We start from the raw sequence: 21,379 nt of genomic DNA on the forward strand, positions 1-21,379 counted from the left end.
TTTGAGTCTCTTCTTCCACACTCTTGACTTGCTTACATTATGAGTGAAATCGTGAATAAAACCTTCCAACTACTATTGAAGAACACGTTAAAAACCGCGCCATTCTCTGTGTCATAGAAAAGTAGGTTATTTTAGCACAGACAAAGACGTCAGTGTTGCAAAGATAATTAAATATATTACAATGTAATTTATATGATAATACCTGAGGAGCAAGGAACATATGTGATGTAGCCTAAGCATCTTGCGTCGCCCCTAACCGTCGTGAAAATTCGTCGGAGTGTAATGAAATTGGGGAAAGAAGTAGGAATTTTGTAGGGATAACTATATACCATAGGCATAATTTTAATTAAAGTCTTTTTATTCATTAATTTATAGTTTATTTAACAACGCTTTATTAGTAGCATGACTTTATAGCATCGAATAAGAGGATGATAGTGGTCTGGAAAGGATGTGGAAGGAAGCGGTCGTGGCCTTTATTTTAAGGCATCATAACGGCATTTGACTGAAGGGACTGAGAAAAACCACGAAGAATGTGACGTTTATTTAAGGGTCCGCCCGTAAATATTCCCTGAGTGGATTCCTGCGTTTTCAGATTGACCGACTCCTGTTAAACATCCATGAGATGTTAATTGCAACCGCCATACCCCAGCGTCTCCCTTGATATCGTATTTATCGTCAATCGCTGTATAAATACGGCGGTTACACTGACTTCGCATGAAGATAATAAGAATGTATTCACGGAATTTATTTTCTGTCTGCATACGCTCAAATTTATTGTAGTTCGTCACTTCAGAAATTTATTTTTCATTGCCCTTAATAATCTATAAAATAACAGACACTGATTAATTAATGCAGCATCCCAATGTAAATTCAACTGTGAAATCAGCAAATAACGACATTCATCTCTCATTGAATAAAACTGAGTTGATTCCTTCATTACTGATGGAGAGCTATTAATTATTTTATATTGAGGTTAATGGTACCATGCGTAGAGAATGTCTTCGTGAACTGTAAACTGGAAGAAGCTATGCATCAACCTTGAAATGCCTTTTTTGTTGGCAATAACAGCGAAAGACGAAGGTGGACATTTTGCTGATTACACATGATTGTTAGATATTGCTTTTTTCAGACGCGTTATTTGAAATTTTGTAAATCTACTTTTCATTGGTCTTGACATTCGTTTATTGCAAATACAAATCTACACTGCAAAAGAATCGCTCTATAAATAACAATGTGTATGTCATAAATTACTTTCCTAGTGTGCCATCAAATACTGTACACACTATACAGAAAAATATTTGAAAGAGACTTTTTTGTTTTACTAAGCCTTTAAGTTAATTTACGTACCATATAGCATGATGAAATATTTACTTTCTCTAGTTTGATAATTGTTCTTTCAAGAACGCATACCAGCGAGACTTTATCGTGCCCACGACGTGGGAAATTGACGCTCACAGAGCTTTAAATTCTTCATTTTCTTGTATTAAAACGTTCAGTAGCACACCTCACATCAGTTCATTTCCCATTCTCTTGAATGCACTCTTCAGATACAAATAAATTCGATAATTTTTAAAATTAAGCCCTCATGTCTGTTTTCTGATAGTTACAAGATTCAAAATGCAGTGATTCATACGTTTCTCAGATGTCACTGCAGCGTAGCCGGAAGAACAGCTTATTTATTCTTGGTTATTTTTGTCTCAAGTTTACACATTGTAGTTAAAGCTTTCATTACTGATGGTCTGAATTCGGCTGGGGTTCAAACTCTTCTTAATAAAGAAAATGAATCCCTATTTTTAAGTTTCTCGTCACAGATAGACTCTTTGTAATGGACTGCATTTTAGTTAGCGGAGTTTCAGAGTTACTTCACACACATATCTGTATCATTTGTCTACTGAATCTGCCATCGACTCTTATGAGGAAAACGAATAGTTATTCACTGTGTGTAAAACTTTGTACGAAATCAAAATAAACAGTTTTGAATATGATATCGTTTATTCCATATATGGCATTCAATTATTCAAGCTAAGTAATTGGGAAAATTCTTCACATATAAATTATCCCAGACATATTGCAGGGCGTACGTAGCCCATATAATTACAAAATTCTCGTTAATTAGAAAAAATTACAAGTGAGAATAGCAACCACAAGTAGCAGTTTAAGTAAAGTTAAATATTAATGTTATGCATTATTTTCACGAAAAGAACAAAATGGATGCATAAAGGGACGGTCATTCTGTATGTTTCATTACGCAATTACTTAATGGATTAAGGTTAAATCTGGTATTGGAAGGCTACACCACCAATTTCACACTTTTGGTGAGATTATGCGTACGCGCGTAATGGAAATCAGTGGTTTGCAAAATATCTGTTAACGACGAACTGATAGTCTCATCTCTATGATTTGCGTATCCCGATTCGTTAACCCACTCACTCCAAGTAGCCAGTTCGAAATACATTGATGACTTACATCATAAACTGGAACAGAGCAAGATCTACAAGTGAAAACAGAAGGGACTTAGTGTAATCCCTCCCAACACGCAAGACTGGAGTCATACGGACACAGCTGTATGCAGAAACGGAGCGATCATATTAATCATGTTAGCCGTGTTAGCCCGGCAAACATAGTTAACATGAAAGCGCCGCCCCTGTCTGCAAACACGACTTAGGGTTGAAGCAATGGGCGTTGTTTGGTGAATATGAAGGTTATGCAGGACGGGATAATAAACACAAAAGTCTGTAAAAACTGCATTATGAAATACAATATTCCGTCCCACAGACGCAGGAAACACAAAACAGTAAATAAAACCACAGAATATGACGATGGTCTACATAAACCAAAGCTGATTAATAATAGGAGGGAAAACACTTTCTCGTATCATACAAGAACGTAATAAGCTCTATTTCCTAAAGTTGTTTCTACCTTGAAAATTAAATATTTACACCAAATTCTTGATCAAGTTTCATAGAAATACATATAAGAAGCCGGCATAAGGATGGAAAAATAAATAAATAAGTATATAAATAAATCGTTCAGATAAGTCTAATAACAAAAATAAAGAATTCATTCATTTATCGTGATTATATCTGTACATGCAAGTCAAATATCTAAATTATAAATTTTGCAAAATTAATGCACACAGACGTGGCGAAACTTCCCCCGTGAAATTAAGGATACACGTATTCTGATCATCTTTGGTCATTGTGCCGGCCAGTATTAAAGGTGCCATACTGACGATGCACGAACTTCGGAGTTTTTCAATAATCATTTTCAAAAGCGATTTATCTCACAAATACGAAGGAATATATATGGAGATCAGCAGAGTGATAATCTATTGCAAATAATTACAATGCTGTCTTAAACGTATCAGGAAGAAAGAGGAATATGGCTGAAACCTCTTGTCATCATGCTTGCCCCATACATATTGTAAGTTTCCCTTTGCGGCGCCACAGACAAGGTTTGGAGTGTCGAATGGAAATGAAGGCAGACGTGGACTGGCTACAAGTCGCGTGCGTTTGCTGTTCTGTTCGAATTCCAGGAAGAAACCAGAACATGGGAGGTGGTACGTCTGCGAACACTGGCTCCACTATTCAAAACCCGTACTGCGATGTAAAGAAACTGTACATATCATCCGCTCCAACAATTCTGCTACGCCGTCATCAAAAGACTGCAGCCTCTGAAGCCAAGTAAAAAGGAACCAAGACTTATGCGATGTCTAGGATCTACAGAGTGAAACTTAAGACCCCGTTATGAAGATGGCTGTCTTCTGGGTTGTTGCGCCGTGTAGTATGGTAGAGGTTTACCGACGTTTCAGAAGTTCTTGCTGCCTCCATCATCGCCCTTATATTGTCGTTGTGTCGCAACTTTCAATTATGGGTCGCGAGACTACATGACCCTTAGAAAACGATCCGCAAGCTGATAATAATAAGTACGCAAAATAATCTGTATACGAAGAATTGTCTACAATGGATGTACGCAGCAAAACAATGTATAAAGTCCGTATAAATATGGGTCTGAAAAAGTTTTTTTTCGGGTTACAGCCCTGGAAGCTCCCAGCTGTCGACTGCGCTGAAAACGTCTTCCGTGACATTCAGTTCATGCCTGGACACGTTATCATGATTGACTACCGAACGCGTTCAAGAATGCGGCCGATGTTTTGGACAGTGTGGCTGCCGTACACAGTGCTCTGCTGAAGAGTTCTTACATCGTTAACAGCAGGTGAAGGAACAAGTGTCCCCATGTGTGGAAACCCACAGGATTCGAGATCAGGTGAGCGTGGGCTCTGTACTCAGTGGTCTTCCTCAACCTATCCGTCGGTTATGGTAGGTGTCATCCGGGTCACTGCAGTGCTTCATCGGGCTGTAACTCGAAAAGGAAGCGATTGCGGACTCAATTTTTTGCTGTACAGAACTCAACCCCCATAAATCCGTACAGAACCTACTGACACAACTGTAAAATAATGTAAGAATTAGGGTGTTTTTTGATAAATAGGCAAACCTTTTCTTTTACAGCATATAAAATATAATATTTTCCTTTGTCTAAGGAACACGAAATTTCGAACATCTACATTCTCTCTTACATCAAGCGTGTCCGATATCTCTCAATTTTCGCAGAGGCTAGTTGTCCTGCGAGATTACTTTCGGAATTTCAAGGTCCTTCTTTGTAGGTGGCGACAGTTTCTATGCATTGCCCCCTCCAACCCCACCCACCAAAATTCATGACTATGAGAATCTTGGCTGGAAACGCTTGATACAAAATAAAGGAACCCACCAAGGACTTGGTTCGTGAAGTCGAAGTCTGAAGTCCATATAAGGTCCGGCTTCTTAAACATGTGTTCCGACTTTGTATTGTAATAAATTCTGCGTCAGTAGTTGCCACAAGCTGTTTTAATGAACGGTTTATAACAATGAACATGATGGCTACACCAAAATTTCAGACTTACGACCACACAGTGTAAATTGACAAGAATAAATTTTGAAAGTGTAATTATGTGGCTGTTACAAAAACAAGTGAAATATATACATAAATCACCACTGCCCAGGGATCGAATGAATGAACGCTTGATTTTATTAAGAAATTTAGTAGAATTTAGCTAATAAGTCCTTTGAAAACGTAGCAAAGTTTAAATGTGGGAACGACCTTAACAGGTCAGAATCGCATTCAAGAGGAAATAACACCAGATCACAAAATTCAGAATCTTTCTGTATGCCACCTAAAAACGCAACGATTATAATATTCAGAACTAACTGCAAATTTACCTCTTGTTTTTGTGGGTGTGAAACGCGGTGTTTCACATTTAAGGAAAACAAAGTTTGAGGATGTCTGTGAACAGAGTGCTTGGAGAATACTCGAACTTACGAAGGATAAAGTGACAGAGGCTGGAAGAAAGTGCATGTTGAGGTGTTCCACAGTTTGTACTTGGACACCAAATATTATCAGAATGATAAAATCAAACAGAATGAGATGGTCGGTGCATGCAGCACGCATGAGGGAGATGGGAAATGCGCATAAAATGTTGTCTGAAAAGTCTGAAAGAGTGAGATCACTTAGAATGCCTAGGTGTAGATGAAGAATAATATTAAAATGAATCTTAGAGAAATAGGGTTTTGGGGTTGTGAATTGTATTCGTCTGGCTGAATATAAGACTGCTTGAGGGCTCCTCTGAATACGGTAATTATTTATTAATTATTCTTCTCAATGTACGTATCATCTTCAGATTCATTTACGTCACTATCCTAGGATTATAAACTGAATGATAACGAGTATGTCCAGAACTTAATTTTTCCATGACTTCTTCGTGAACATAATATTGATTTGCTAGTACTGTTCTCAAATTTATTTTACGCATTTAATACCGGTATCGAAAGATTAAAAACTTCAGACTCCGCATCATCTACTAATTTTCCTTTTACCATTCACACTGATTTTGGCATGCAGCGTCGTTTCTATAAGCCTCGTGGCAAATGCGATATAAGAGAATGAACCAAAACAAGTGCAGGTCAGTCACTCACCCTGGTGTGTCATCGCACTGCTTCTTACGCCTTCCACTTCCAGAGACAACTCAGTCGCCACGTGGTGGACAAGCACCGATAGTAAAATCAGGTTCAGCCACGTGAGGTACATTCCTTTGGTACGCATTGCTCTTTGAACTCGAAAAGCAGTCACTGTCACAACGTTTGAAGCTTTCTTCAGTGCACTTCAAAAACACTGTCAATTCCTACTCAACGTCATTATTATTTTACTTTATACAAGTTAGCAATGTATTATTAATGTTTTTATTAATTATTATTAATCACAGTTCAGTTATGTTTTTAGTCAATTATAAATTGTCGTATAACCTTCTAAAATAATAAATTTGATTGCTTGAAATTCATTATAGTAAAAAGTATTAATGACTGTTTTTGCCACCGCGTGTCTCCTACCCACAAATTACTGTACGCATGTAATACGGACCGTTCTTTTATTGTCTCTCTGGTCTGTTTTCAGTAAGCACCTTCTTCATTTCAATTTATTGGGAGCGCTGAGCTGCAAATAAACCCGCGAGACGTTTAATTTACGTGTCGGCGATGAATTTTTTGTTTGTTATTTGCGAATTTGACTCATACTGATCGACTAAGTATGACACAATGCAAGTTTGTGCGCGTAAGGTTGAATTCCTTCCCGCGATTGGTGGAACAGCGTGACGATTGGCGGCTGGCGCATTCTGCGGCGAATTACGTTTCGAGCTTGTATCCACTGACGCGCCATCACAACACTGGCAAGTCGGTTGGTGCCAGATGACGGTCGGTGCGCGGAGTAAGATTAGCGAGCGGAGAGGAGGTAGCCGGTGTGGGTCGCGAGGCGGGGAAACATCGTTACAGCTACCACCACATTGTATCACGTTTGACAGCGTTATGGGTAACGGAAGTCACGATACAGTGGTTAGTACTCCTGCTGCCTATCCGAAAAATCCTTGGTTCGAATCTCTGCCTTCTTCCCGTCCAGGAAATTCCAGCCTAGTGCAGTCAAAAAATTCATGCTTATCAAAAAACGTGAACATAATAAATTATTCTCGGGCTACCGGACGTGTCAGGTGGTTGAAAGGCGTTTTCACCTTTCAGCCACCTAACACGGCTGGTAGCCCGAGAAGAATTCATTTGTAGCTGTGAGATCTTCAGATAATACGTTATTAATATTTGTATTATCATGTCACTACCTCGTTTTGATAAAACCCTAAATTCCGATATGGCCTAATTTAAGGTCATATCCCTGAATTTGTCTGGAGCGACTAAGGAAAATCTTCAGTCAGAATATCCAGAATTCGGGCAAAGACTTGAAACCAGAACGTCATACAAAGGGAGAAGAGTGCTAACCATTCGGTCGAAACGTTCTATACTATTCGTTAAAAGCTATTAACAAAATATCATATAGGCCTACCACAAAAATTCTAACTTCCACCATGGTAGCGGTATCCGGTTAGAATATTGATGTAGGTAGGTCTGTGCATGTTAAGAATACATTCTTTTAGATAAGTGACCCATTACGTCAATGTACGTCATCCAGCATCATATTTAAATGGGACCACTTTCTCCGGTGCTCTGCGTCAGCATTGCGTCATAAAGTCATAAAAAAATTCCTAATGAGAATCACTTCCCTCCTACCTTAAAGGTTAAGTAAGCGTTGTTCTTAGCACAACGGTAGGAGCTCTGAACCTTTTTAAGAGTTGAGGAATCTCGGGCAGGAAGATTGTATATGACGGCATTTTTATTTAAACACAAAGCGATCGACCCTTCGAAACTAGTAAATTTTAAGGGTTTAAGGTTTTTAAAATTAGAAAAACAAACACGACTGTAAAGCCCAAACAAATAAAGTAGTAATTTCAACATCAGTTTTAAGCCCTGTTGTTACAATTCGCATCCATCCCTTCAAATGTTAATTCTTATCGTGTTCCAATTTTAAATAAAATTTGAATGTGTTAACAAATTTAATCCACTTTGTGGTTTTCGAATTGTTACACGCGAATATACAAACATTGTGTAACTAACAGTCGCGTTTCTGCAGCTTCGATGAGAAAGCGCCTATGAGGTGGATACCAGAAGATACTATCCGAACATACTGGAAACCTGGGCTCACATCTAGAAGGAAGTAAGAGGTATAAGAAAACGTACATACATCCTACTGAACTGATGTCTGTAGAGTCTGCTGGGCAAATCCTGCTTCTGTAACCAAATCATTCATTATAATTTTTGGGAGCATTAAGGAGACTGCAAATAAGAGATTGTCGGAGAAAAATATTTGTATTAGTGTATGAGCATTTCAGTCACCGATCTTTCCTTTACTTCCATTTTTATTCTCGCATTTAAAGAACGCCCATCGACGAACTGCATTGCAGACTTCACCAGTAACACCAAAGAGCGTGTGGCTTCCTGAACCACGTGACCTGCGTCATGATTCTCTTGAAGTGGACTATTGCCCACAGCATCTCAGCTGATACAGCACCTACTGACATCCTCTTCAACCTCAAGCGTGATGAACGAATCAGACAGATTACAAAAGGATCAGAGCAGTGCCGAGCTACCTCGCCTCCTCCAGGTCTGTTCTTGTAAATTGAATTTGTGTATGTGTATGATCGATTTAAGCTCGAGAATAGATATATCGATTTGCACCAGACTTGACATTCTTATTCATTGAGGTCAGTAAAAAATTTTAAGAAGGTAGAAATTGCGGAAAAGTATCCTGAGTTTGAGTACGTGCGAGGGCGGTTCTTGTAGGTTGGAAACCCGAAACAGTTGTCTTCGACGGGGAGATTACAGGAACACTGCTACGACCCCGATAAGACTGTCCTGTGTTCGAGTTACGGTAAAGATCGTTTCTGTATCTCGGAAACTAAGCATGACAAAAGAGCGGCTCAAGGGACAAAATTATTTGTTTCGACAAGGAAATTATAGGAACTAAGTTCGCAAACGATAACTGTTCTAAGGTCGAGTTGGTAGGTGGGTGATGATGATGATGATACTAATGATCGTTCTATAATATTTAACGACGCGCCAGGCCTACGATAAGTTTTCGGCTAATAAAGATTAGTAAGAAATGTGAGCATTTGTCCAATTTCCCGCAATAACACTGCTATGATAGTAAACTATAAGCCGAAAATAGCTTCTTCCTTGCTGACGTAGTTAAAACTGGTTTTCGTTATTATTTCATCTATCTTTCTGTTTACGTGATTAACATTTTCTGTTTACAGCGAAACCTTCTCAACACCGGATTTGATGTATCCACGGCTTCCCATCTGTATCCAGTTTTGTCAACACCGGTTGCGTTGTAAATGTTTTTACACACGAAAAAATCGATTAATTCCACCCCGAGAGACATACATTTGCTGGCGGCAGATCTGTTACATCAGAAACCAGTTCTCTAGCTCCCAGACTGCCATTGCTCTAGACCTTCTGTTGTTATTTTATATATTATATTTGTATTGTTTTCTATTAAGTGTTTTTCACATAGCGCTTAGGTTTTACTAACCGCGGTTATTTTCAGAATTGAAACCCTGGCAGTCGGCGATGGACCGTTGAATGATGTGATACATGTCGTTCATTTTGATCTCTAATACCGTCTAGTGCCTTTTAGTAAATAGTACCGTTGCTTGCATTAGAATTCTTACATTCGAAAGTATTAGTTTAAGTTATAAAATAAAGAAACAGCACATTTGTGACATGCTGTACATTTCTGGTCGTCTTGTAGCGTGAACCTTTACAGTTCTATGTTTATGAAGGTGTCTTCCTGCAGACTGTCCCACTCTGCAGTTTCCTGTCACGAGGCAGAATATCCCTTTCGGCCGCCATCTGCAACTCTAGGTTGGGATGTAGTCTTCTTATGGTAAATCCCATTCGTTGATGGGCTTAAAAACTCTACTTGTCTTAGCAGGAGCAACACGTGTCCTTGTTTTTAGAGCCTCTGACATGTTTACTGCGGGAGCTGGTTCAGAAAACGCCACAGGATATTGATTGAAGCTTTGCAGATGTCACATACTCGAAGGACACATGCTCCTTAACTAGGCCACGTGTTCTGGTATAACTTCCTTTTGTGGAGTCTCAGGGTTGGTCTTCCTTTAACATAATAACTTATTCAGCAATTAACGCTTTCATTTTTTCAGGTTTTTTTAATAACTCGTTGTATTTTAGCAAGATTTAAGGTTCTCTCGTCTTCTGGGTTGTAGAATCGTGTGGTCTGGTAGAAGTTTACCGATGTTTCGGAGGTGACCGTTGCGTTTATCATCACAGCGTTGAGTCATCATATGGGATTTATTTTCTAGACAATCGAGTTGTTTTTATTTGTTAGGAACAACGTAACAGAACAGCTTCATAGCTGATGGCCACGACGTTTCAGGAGACGCAAAACATTTCCTGTTTTCACGAAGCTGAGTTGCTAGTATTTCTTCGGAAATGAACACACGTTCTGCTCGTGAAAATACCGTGTTTACAAATGGACAGATCTTCTGAGCAGCTGGTACGATGAACAGAGGCAGAGCAACGAGGGTGTCCTAGACTCGAGGGTCACAGGGAGGTTTGAGTCTATTTACACGGGGTAACGGTAGCATATGATTGTTGTTAGCATCGTAGGCCTACCATTGGTTCTTACAGCAACATTTTCCATTCATCCTTACGTATTTTCTGCTTTCCCTCGTTTATGTTGTTAACTATTTCTCTCGCGTTCTTGCTTTCTTAGATTCTATTTATTCTTTATTCATTCCATTACGAAAATATGATGTATATTCCTTCGTTTCCTCCTTTCACGTTTATTTATCTCACTACTTTTATCCCCATCTTTATATCCATTAAATGTGTCCTTTCTATTAGAAATTGAATCCGAGAAGGATCTGAAGGTTCCTTGAACCGAAAGCCCTGCGGTTTAAAGTTTCACGATCGGGCGCACATTCCATTAGTTAGCGGTTAAGCTTTGCGGTGAGCATTATTCAATGGAATCGCGGCTCTAGTTTGTCAGTTTCCTCCCACATGTCTGCAGCTCTAATAGATTTGGAAGCCGTGAAAGATAAACCGCAATGCGTTTTATATTAATCTAGGCTGCAGCAAGACGAGAATAATTTCCTGGAGATATAAAGGGGAACATTCCAAACAACGTGGGGCTAGGAACGGTCTTGAAACAAATAACAAATTTTTGATTAATTGTTTTAATTTCGATAAATTTATTTACGTGTTGTATCTTTCATAATCTAAAACTAAAAGTTATACGTTTAGTTACATAATTATAAACATATGATATTTTTAATAAGTATAACAATGCGTTACATTAAACATTAATAAGTAAAATAGGACAAAGCATTTAGATATTTGAGGATTTAAATTTCTTTGTTAGAAGATGGTTTATGCGATATTAACATGTTCTTTAAATTGTATAATTTGGTCATGTTAAATGTCACAGGCCTAAACAAACCTGACGCAATATTTCATTAAACGTCGTTTCTGTCTGTCAGTACGAGACGAAGGTGGGCGTTTGGTCGGCCTATAACTGGGCCTGACGTAAGCGAAAGAACTTGAAATATGGGATGAAAGAAGAATAGACCAGCAGCATAAAGCTTGTTTTTCAAGTGCGTACAAGATTTTGGCCGAAAACCTGAAACAAAGAAACCCTCAGAATACCAAGGCGTAGAGAAGATGGTAGTATTAAAGCGGATAGCAGGGAAACAGTTTCGGAGGGCGTGGATTGAATTGATCTGGCTCAGGATAGGGACTTCTGGAATGGCAATGAACGTAGGATTTTTGGTTTTCAGGGCGATGAGTCCGATCGCCCTGGTCCAGATGATGGAGGCAGCAAGGACCTCTGAACCATCGGTAAACTTCTACCGAACTACACCCAAAAGACAGACATCTTCATGGTAAAGAATCTTCGTATTTCATAAAGGAGTGACATTTCTTGACTATCTGAGCGTATTACTTAATTTTCAAGGACTCCATACCACAGACAGATTTACTTAATTTTGAGAAGTACCATTAGATGCATCAGAGGCAAGTGTGAGAGTCTGATTATGTAGGCAGGCTTTTGAAACCAGATGTGTATATGGGTTAGGCTACAGTGTCATAGTGCGGTGTGCTTCGTCAACAGTAATAATCGCCAAACAAACCTGACTGAATTCTTAAGGCGAAAAATATTTCGAACCACGCCACTGCTGTACTACGCAAACTTTTCAAACCTGGCTTCTTTATTGCTTGCAACAAATTAATTTTACACTAATATGCGTTATTTGGGCTTGAAAGTAATGACAAATTCTTCGTGACAATTTACTATAGCTTGTCGACTTATAGTCTGGTAAAAGTATTTCTGCTGTCGCTAAAGCCTCCAGACAAGCTTATGCATATGCATTTCGTCCTATGCGCACATTTGTTTATGCCGCCATGACAGGGTCACCAGAGATTTGTCTCCGAGCTTAAAAGGTGCCACTTTAGATGGGGCTTGCATGTGGACAGTGGAGGTTATAAGAAACTCATCCTAGCTCTAACTGTCCATGCAAATTCATACATTTGCTGCAGGTTCACAGTTCTCATAACCACATTCAATATGTAGTTTTGGGGATGAAACACACACATTGAATGCACTTTAAACAAAAAGGAGAGCTCAATAATGATACCACTGGAGTACAGGAAATGAAGGTAGCTGTAATATCGACGAAGCTTCAGACTGCCGCGTTTTTTCCTTCCCCTGGCAAGATGCCTGGCGAGTAAATATAGGGCTGTTCCCTCTTGCGCGTCTGTCTGATATCTGATGTTTCTCATCACATCGGAACGTCAAAGGCAGAAAGAACACGCAAAGTTACGCACAGCCCAGCGACGACTGAAGATCCCCTGTGTCACCTATCCACTCGCTTCGGTCTCCTGTTCCCACTTTGTAAGGACGAAAGAGTCGAATAATCCGATACAGAAAATTTAAAGCAAGTAATAGTTGGACTTGTTTTGTAATATGAGGATTACAATCTCTGGCCAATGTAATAGGTTGTACCAAAGAAAGAATTTCTTGAATTACTGAGTTATGTGTGAGATTTGAGGTTTTCACAGCGTTGAGTAAGAAGATTTCTGTTTTCTGGGTTGTTGCGCCGTGTAGTATGGTATGCAATCGCCCTGATGACGGAGGCAGTATGATCTCCGAAATGTTGGTAAACATCTACCATACTACACGGCGCAACAACCCAGAAAACAGAAATCTTCATACTGAGTTATATTTAACACGTTGGCTACCACGACGGTCACCGTGAGACACGCCGATGTGTCAGAGGACTGTATTGTTACGCGAAGGATAAATCTTTGTAGAGCAGAATAACGAAAACCGCCGCTGGGACAGAAAGGATGCACGATGTCAGATTGACACGCCTTTCGTACAGTAAGAAGCCAGCGTGCTTAATACTTCCTTTTCGATTTAGTGTATTATTGAAAAGGTTTTCAGGTTCTCACGGCGGTGAGTCCGAAGATGGCTGCGTTGGAGGTAGCAAGGACCTCTGAAGAGTTGGTAAATTTCTACGAGATTAAACGTCGCAACAACCCAGGAGACAGACATCTTAGTGTATTATGAGTTGTCAACATGTTAATTCATCGCATTCCTCACTTCTTTTTAAAAAAATTCAACTACAGGATCTTCAGAAAAAGATTACGGAAACGAGCATGAACGGTCTAAGAGACACAGACTGACAGAGCGAAGGGCTTTCTCATTGATATGGATTTACGGACCTAAGCACGTGCAATGTGTTGGGGGGGGGGGAGTTGGAACACAACTTGTCACGTTTGTGACAAGTGTCATCGGCTGATATTACCTGGGCGGTGCCCGGCACGAATGCTCTCTCTTGTTGTCTTGGATATGTGCAGACTTCTGGAATTGCTTTCATGCCAGGTCTGACATAACTTGTTACTTTATCTAAGAGTAGCAACACGAAATAGATTTATATTATCTGTGATCTGCTATATGACACAAGGCTCTTCTACAATGCCATAACCTTAAGATTTGAAAAACGACAGGAGTTCTGACAGAATTTGCATTATGAGCAATTGGTAGCAGTGAATGCAGCGGGGACTTGCAGCACTATTATGCAATGGAAATGTTGCTGTCAAACTTCAATGTGTACTTAATTTTATAATATAATTAACTATCGTTATGATAGCAGACCCCAAAAGTTAAACAAATAATACCAAAATCATCCATTGGAAAGGATCCTGAATTACCCCCACCCATGTCCCATCCTCATATCGTATCTCAAGATTCATTTTATCCAAGTTTTCACACCGAAATTCTGTATGTATTCCTCGTTTTCCCTTTTATAACAACACGCTCATCCCATCTTAGCCTCCAATATGTCGCAATCCTAACTATACCCAACGATCTGTGTACTAATATATTAATGTTAGTGAGATTTTAGTTTTTAACTGCGCCGAATATGAAGACGACAGCCTTTTCGAATATTGCTAAAACCTGTTGTAGAAATCGACGTTTCAGAGGTGCTTACTGCTTCCATGGTCAGTACGATGACTTTATTAACGAAATGGATGAGAACTATAGTTGTTTCCTGTACCACTTCTACAGATTCTACCAGAACACAAAACTCTACACCATCCACTGTTAAACGTAATCATGCACCACTTCAATACAGTTTACAATACACCACATTTCCCCATGTTTCTTCATGTTTCTTTTTTCTTCAAATGCCCACTTTTCAATATGACTTGGGCACAAACATTAAAGATGCCCTCATTCTTCCACTTAGCTACATGACCAGATCAATAGAAATACCATACCAGAAGACCATACTTTATACTGTTCACTTTACATCCGCTTATTACACAAAGAGTATAACTGAGGGCACAATAAGTCATGCCATATGCCGTATGTCCGATCTCCGAAAATTTTCGATGGATTTTTCATTAACTTATCTGCACAAAACGTCGTTCAGCGAATTTAATTACTCTCTGAACTGGAGAACATATATCCACTCTTAATCTTAGTTTCGTATTTTCCTTAATTCTTTGTTTCCACTTCCAGTTTGCGCCCTTCCTTCAGACATGCATTGGTAAGATCGTCACTAACAAAATACGTAATATCGAAGAGACCTTGAAGTTATTATTCTGCGAACTGAAAACAGGCGCGGCGCAGTTCCCGTGGCAAGGAAATTGCATCCTTGATTTATTTCACTGTGCGGGAGATTGAATTCTTTTCCTTTTTCATTGATCCTGGTACGGATTTTCACACTCTGCTTAACAATAAAGTTGATCCTCTGGCGAGAACAAGTCATTCTTTAGTAACAAACGGGAACGGGATTCATTTCTCCTGCTCGAAATTCTAGTTGAACAAAATTTTGCTGGCACATGTGTTACCAGATTCTCCTATTTGCTTACCAGTCATTTAAATTGATAATTAGTGCACTGTTTAATTTGTATAATGATTATAAGAGCAACTATGATACAATACTTTTCCTCATTCGGCGGTGGTAATATAGAGGCATTTGGTGCAGAGAAGTTCACTGCGTAAGTGGAGTGCTGTCCGACTCGCGTGGCGAAAATTCTTCTATACAAAAGTCCGCCACTGAACCATGTCCTTAATCTAATCGAATCCACTATTTTGTAATGTATTTCCGTTTTTACAGTAGGCCTGTTTACGTATAAGTTTATAGAGAACCACATTATTTAAAGGCTCTATTACAAATTCATATAAAGGGACTGAGAAAAACAATGTTTTTCTCTCTGTGAAATGTTTCTTTGAGATTCAATTCATATTCAATACATAAATAAGTTTTGTAACAGAAATACAGCAGTTAGATCTGTGGATTAAGTGAGTTCACTTTCCTCATCCTTTGGAAAAGCGATCACAGAACTTAAAAACCCATTTTGTGTGCGTTCGGTAATCACGAAAATGTGTGTAGGTGCGTGCGTGCCTGACTACAGTGACAATTTCTCGAACACAAATGACGCACTTAGAAATTGTATTTCCTGGTTCTCATTAGACAAGTCCAGATAAGAAATGCGTGCGATGTCAGACGTGCATTGGTGTCCGGCCGGCCTTCAAAGTCACCGAGGACAGATCGAAGAAGTGAAGACAGTCGGAGGACGGCAGACGGGCGACTGGCTCGTTTTTATTGTAGCAAAACCTCTTCCTAATTTCCTCCATACAATGCTGCCTATTGTATAGCCTGCTGCACTGACAGACGGCAACATTTAAAGTGGTTTAAATCAATTAAGAAACGTTTAAACAGGATACTAAGAGCTGCGAGTTGCCGAGTTCAAGATGACTAATATAAGACGCTGTTCTATTATCAACTTCAATGTCATGAACGAGATTCCTACGATCGAGTCAAGGCGATAGAGTATTTTAAACTGCGTGGCAAAAATTCCACCACTTAATTCTACAAGAAATGTGTTACATTTGATGTAGCCAAAATTCACTATCAGACTACATACTTCTTCAGTGTCTTAAAAGTTTTTAGGAAGACAGACTCACTCAATGGTCATACTTTTGATGTTTTGTTAAGGGGTTAACGTAAAGACAAGATTAAGTGCTTTGTCACATCAGTAACATATTTATTAAATGTGAGTGGACAGTCACTCTCAGATTGCTTTACCTTGGAAGAAAGGGACCACGGTATCCACGAGCCAGGAGGCTAGGTGAACCCTAGAATTAGTCTAAATGTCATGACGAAGAGAAAAATTCCAGACCCAGCGGGAGTAAAATTCGATAATCATCGTATATAACAATTTTGAGTAGTTTAGAATTTCTGCAGTAGCGAAACTCTTCCACAGATATTCACAAGACTTTCGATATCATGAAGAATGGCAGCGTTCGTTGTTTTACCCTTTACTTTTTACTTATTCTTCTTGCTTTACAGATGTTTCGTATAGCTACAGATTTGTAAACCACGGTTGGAGAGACGAACCCCTTGAAGGTAGGCGTATTGTCATATTGCCTACAATTTATAAAATAATTTTGGCATCAAGAATAGACACGCTAATAATTCCAATATTTCAATTAATGTATTATCACTGATGGAGAGACATTTGAGAACAGAGTTCTGAAAAATACCTTGAATAAATTCGAGAGGAAACATCAAACGTGACAAATAACCTGCCTGATAAAATTGCGCTATTTATTTTGTACTGTCAGGGATTCATCGTCTGCGCTTGTCATACTTACATACACTATAAATTAGACAATCCATATTACTTAAGAAGCAGGAATAAGGATCGATAATTATGCAAAAATTACGCTTGCATGAACAATTGGCGATTAAATGTTGATACCTCCTCTGAGAGCTTCATATTTATCTGGCTGCCAATGTTGACAGTTCGTTCTGTAGGCGTTGAAATATACGGCACCTAAAGCCATTATTTTAACGTCATCTTGTTCAGACTTGACACTCTGTAATATATTTTACAGCATCAAGTATTTAATACTGAGTACCGAATACGAATAAAACATCAGAATTGTTGGTTTATTAGGTTCAACGACTGAACAGTTGAAAAATAAATGGCGTCATCATAATGGACCACATTCATAATCAAATTTTGTGATCGTTCCAGACTACATGAATACGTGCAACAGTGCCACAAGTTCAAATCAGCGTATTTAGAACCAGCAAACAAAAGAGTTCCGTCTGGAACACTGAATGCATTATGACAATAATGACTTCGTAAATCGCAGTGTTAGAATGACGTGCGTGAGCATATTGATACAATGAGACAATAAAATATGAGTAATATTAATGATCTTCCTGATAAATAGGCTATGTTAGTTACTACGACGTGATTTAATTCATACAACCATTTGTCATATACGTGTTAAGTAAAACATGGCAGAATAATACATCAAAATGTATTTATCTAATCTATATCAGCGGTAAAATTTTCTTGGTGTGGTTCTGTTTCCAGCAGAGACTATGCAAATGTAGACACCGTCAGTTACGAAATCAAAATAGTGTTCGTTCGGACTGTTGTACTCAAATACGAAACTGCACTTGGATGAGGTAAACATTGTATTTCTGTACCGGCTGAAACACTTTTCGCGGAAATTGGCACAAGGAAATTAAATCAGCAGTTAAAACGATTGTATTCGTAAGTGACAGAGATTTTAAGTCGTTGGTGTGATACTGTTAAATGCCGATAACCGAATAATACAAAGGAGAACTTTTATAAGAGACAAGAGCGCGTATCTGATCACTTTCAAAACTAGCACATGGAATTCTTTTTGTAAAATTCAGAAGAGGCGTATTCAATTTTTAACAATATGTGTAAGAACGGGACAAGACAGGAACAAGTGACTTTATTATACCATGTTATTACAGACACAATACTGGTTTGTGTAGCGGTTAGAAAAACGCATTTGACTTACAGAGCATAACAAATACTTTACGCTTTAAACGTCTGTGTTCATTAGTTACATCACTCGCCAAGGCTTATAACAAACATGTGCGTACGTAATTATTACTGTCTGTTTTATATTTTATATTTTACTAGACGATGGATAAGGAAATTTTTATTCAAATGACTCTTCACCATCGTCAAGACGTTTTAGATTTAATATACTGTCTTGTAAGTCAGGCGGGTTCACATGTGACATCAGAGATTATAAACTACTGGTGTTACCCGGAGTCGAACATCGAGTTTCTTTTGTATCGCACTCGATTCCGGGTTTCTTCAAGCAAAACACCAAAAGAAGGTAAAACGACACGCGTTTGGATTCCTAACGAGTGCACTATGGGATTCATTTAGAAGCAATGGATCATGTGGTAGACGTGTACTATAAATACCATTTTCTGTATCGATGTCTCTTATTTGTATAACGAAATTTCTTAACGATTCAAGGAATACGCACACAATGTTGTGTTACCCATAATTGTTTTCATAGTGAAATACTGTAAGAAAATTAAGCAACACATTTTAAATTACTCCTCTTACATAAAAGCTACACAGAATGATGCAATGCTCATGATACATATTTTGTTCTCTTAGGTTGGTCACATCAAGACTAAACGGAATTACTACTACATTGACAGATTACATATAAGCTCACGGTCGACATTTGCACCTTATTTACAAGAGGTCACAGAGAGTAATCGCATAAAATCTAATGATAAAAGTGTTATGTGCACTCTACAATAACTTTTCTTTGAAGTGTATAATTCCCAAAGACGCTTGTGCGATCTCTCATGATTAACGCAGTAAAATCTATGGAAAAGAGTCCTTTGGAAATCCAGTTGTCGCTCAGCTGGTCAAAAAATTACCTGCTTTTTTAAGTCGAATGTTTATTACCGTGTACAAACTGTGACTTAACCATGTCCTGAGTCAAATGAATCAAGTCCACATACAACCTACTTCTCTAATACTGAATTGCTATAAACCATGTAAGTGGTATAATTGAAAGAAATAAGTTGATATAAGGGCAGTAACAGATGGTTAGCGTGTATGTAACAGTGAAAATGCATTCGGTTCGAGTACTCTGACGGCATATTCAGACACACATTTCTCCAGATTCTTTTCTTTTTCTGTTCTAAACAAACGATTACTTCTGCATTCCCCACACATTCTTAATTACTGTTTACCATCGTTATGTACACGAAGCACAGGTTGTCACAGGAACCGAAGGAGTCAGCCTGGCTCGCATTCACATCTCTAGTGCTAGGATCACTATTTTGACAAATTAAATCATGAGCTTCCATGTTTTTTTTTCATGTGGTGTGATAAGTTTCGCTATGTTATTCAGAAGAAACCCAGATTAATTCAGTCCACAGCTTCAAATCGTAGATCCATTTTAATAGTACGCCAAGGTCTCTCAAGTCACGTGTTCCCTTCAGACTTCCTTACTAAAACGTATTAATTGCCTTTCGCTTATTAAGGGAATCGTGTTTTATTTTAAGTTGCATGATCATATTTAGAGTTTCGGTTCATAAGGCGCTTTTTTGTAATAGAAGTATTCTGTTTAGAAACCCAAACTGTCCCCTGTAATTTTATTTCCTATTGAAATTATAAATAAGACAATCGAATCTTTCGCCAAATGAAGCCGTTAAGATTAGAGATCCGGAGAAAAGTACTGGGATTTTACTACTGAATGATAATAGATGTTACACTGTACAGTTCATAATTCCATACTGAATTGCGACGGTAACATATTTTAAAGTTTCAGCAGTAGTCACAAATTTCGAACTTCTAAAATATTGTAAGTTTCAAAATCAATAACGGGATTTTTGACAGTCGCCTAAATCAATTAAATTAGATTGCTTTCCTTTTTTCGAAATAAACTTTATATTTAAATTCTCATTCATGACTAATACAAGGCCTTAAAGTTGGCGGTCGCGATTTGGCAAGTTCTTGTAAATTTTCATCTGTGATGGCATGTGCAATTCTGAAGATGTCGTTACAAATGTCTGCGTCTGATACAGCTTCTTAACTGCGTATCCCTTCACTCGGACACCACCCCTACTTCTGCTCTCCTTTCATTGTTAGCTCATTTTTTTCACAGGGGGACACAAAACAGCGGTAACGTCATGTCCACATGTCTGACCATTTTTATAATTCTGAACCGACCAAGGGATATTCATAGACCTGGTACCAACACAATGACACTAGAAGCTACTTGTAAAATTAGTTTTCCTTATTTTAATAATACCAACACCATAGTCTTGCGAACTTTTGGTATAGAACGGACTCAAGCTCCACTTGATATTGACCCAGGGTCCTGACATCTGGTGTGATAACTTTGAAATATGAGTTATTTATGCCTCAATATCTGTTATACAATGCAGAGAAACATCATGGCCATCACGCTAATTCTTTATTTAGCGTTTCCATATAACAGAATCCTTCTTGAGAAGCTACATTGTGCTAGCCAAGAAATTAACCTGCTTTTGTGGAAACTGAAGACTCATTACTGAATTCACAAGAACCCACCACCAGTCCCTACCCAGAAACAGACTAATCCAATCCGTACGCTTATATCTAGTTCACTAAGATGCATTACAATGACCTTCCATCTATGCCTAGGTTTTCCGAGTGGTCTCTTCTCTTTGGGCCTTCCACCCAAAATGTGGTACGTATTTTTGATTTCGACCGTGCGCCGAATTCCCACTGTGTCAGCCTGAACGTGATGTCCGAGATGGAAGTCTATGACCCTATAGATTTTAATGACGAGAATTATTAAAAAAAAACATTAAAATTTTATTTTGTGTAGAATACAAAGTACCTACTAAAACATGTCATCGCAAAATTTAAAATTCTGGGTGAGCAGCATTTTGATTCGACGTGATTACACAGTGTGGCTGAAATGTGCAATGGCGAACAGTTGTTCGCGGTTAATTCATTCGTAAGGCAACACCTCCAACTTTGACATAGCGGAAAAGTCTTTGCTTTGACAATCAGCCTGTCTT

At 38.6% G+C, this 21,379-nt stretch overlaps 1 protein-coding gene and 1 long non-coding RNA gene across 2 annotated transcripts in view; one reads left to right on the forward strand and one right to left on the reverse strand.

The window, feature by feature from the left end:
* Nucleotides 1-21,379, reverse strand: part of LOC110836714 (A disintegrin and metalloproteinase with thrombospondin motifs 7) — a 183,449-nt gene that overhangs the window by 82,817 nt on the left and 79,253 nt on the right. The gene's annotated exons all lie outside the window — the stretch shown is intronic.
* LOC110836737 (uncharacterized) lies at nucleotides 8,357-9,395 on the forward strand. The gene is made up of 2 exons (XR_002545437.2): nucleotides 8,357-8,568; nucleotides 9,221-9,395. It is a non-coding gene; the product is annotated as an uncharacterized LOC110836737 (long non-coding RNA).

Source organism: Zootermopsis nevadensis, unplaced genomic scaffold (genome assembly GCF_977971745.1).
Source record: "Zootermopsis nevadensis isolate Lab colony 2312 unplaced genomic scaffold, Znev_1.0 Znev_ptg000061l, whole genome shotgun sequence".
Lineage (NCBI taxonomy): Eukaryota > Metazoa > Arthropoda > Insecta > Blattodea > Termopsidae > Zootermopsis > Zootermopsis nevadensis.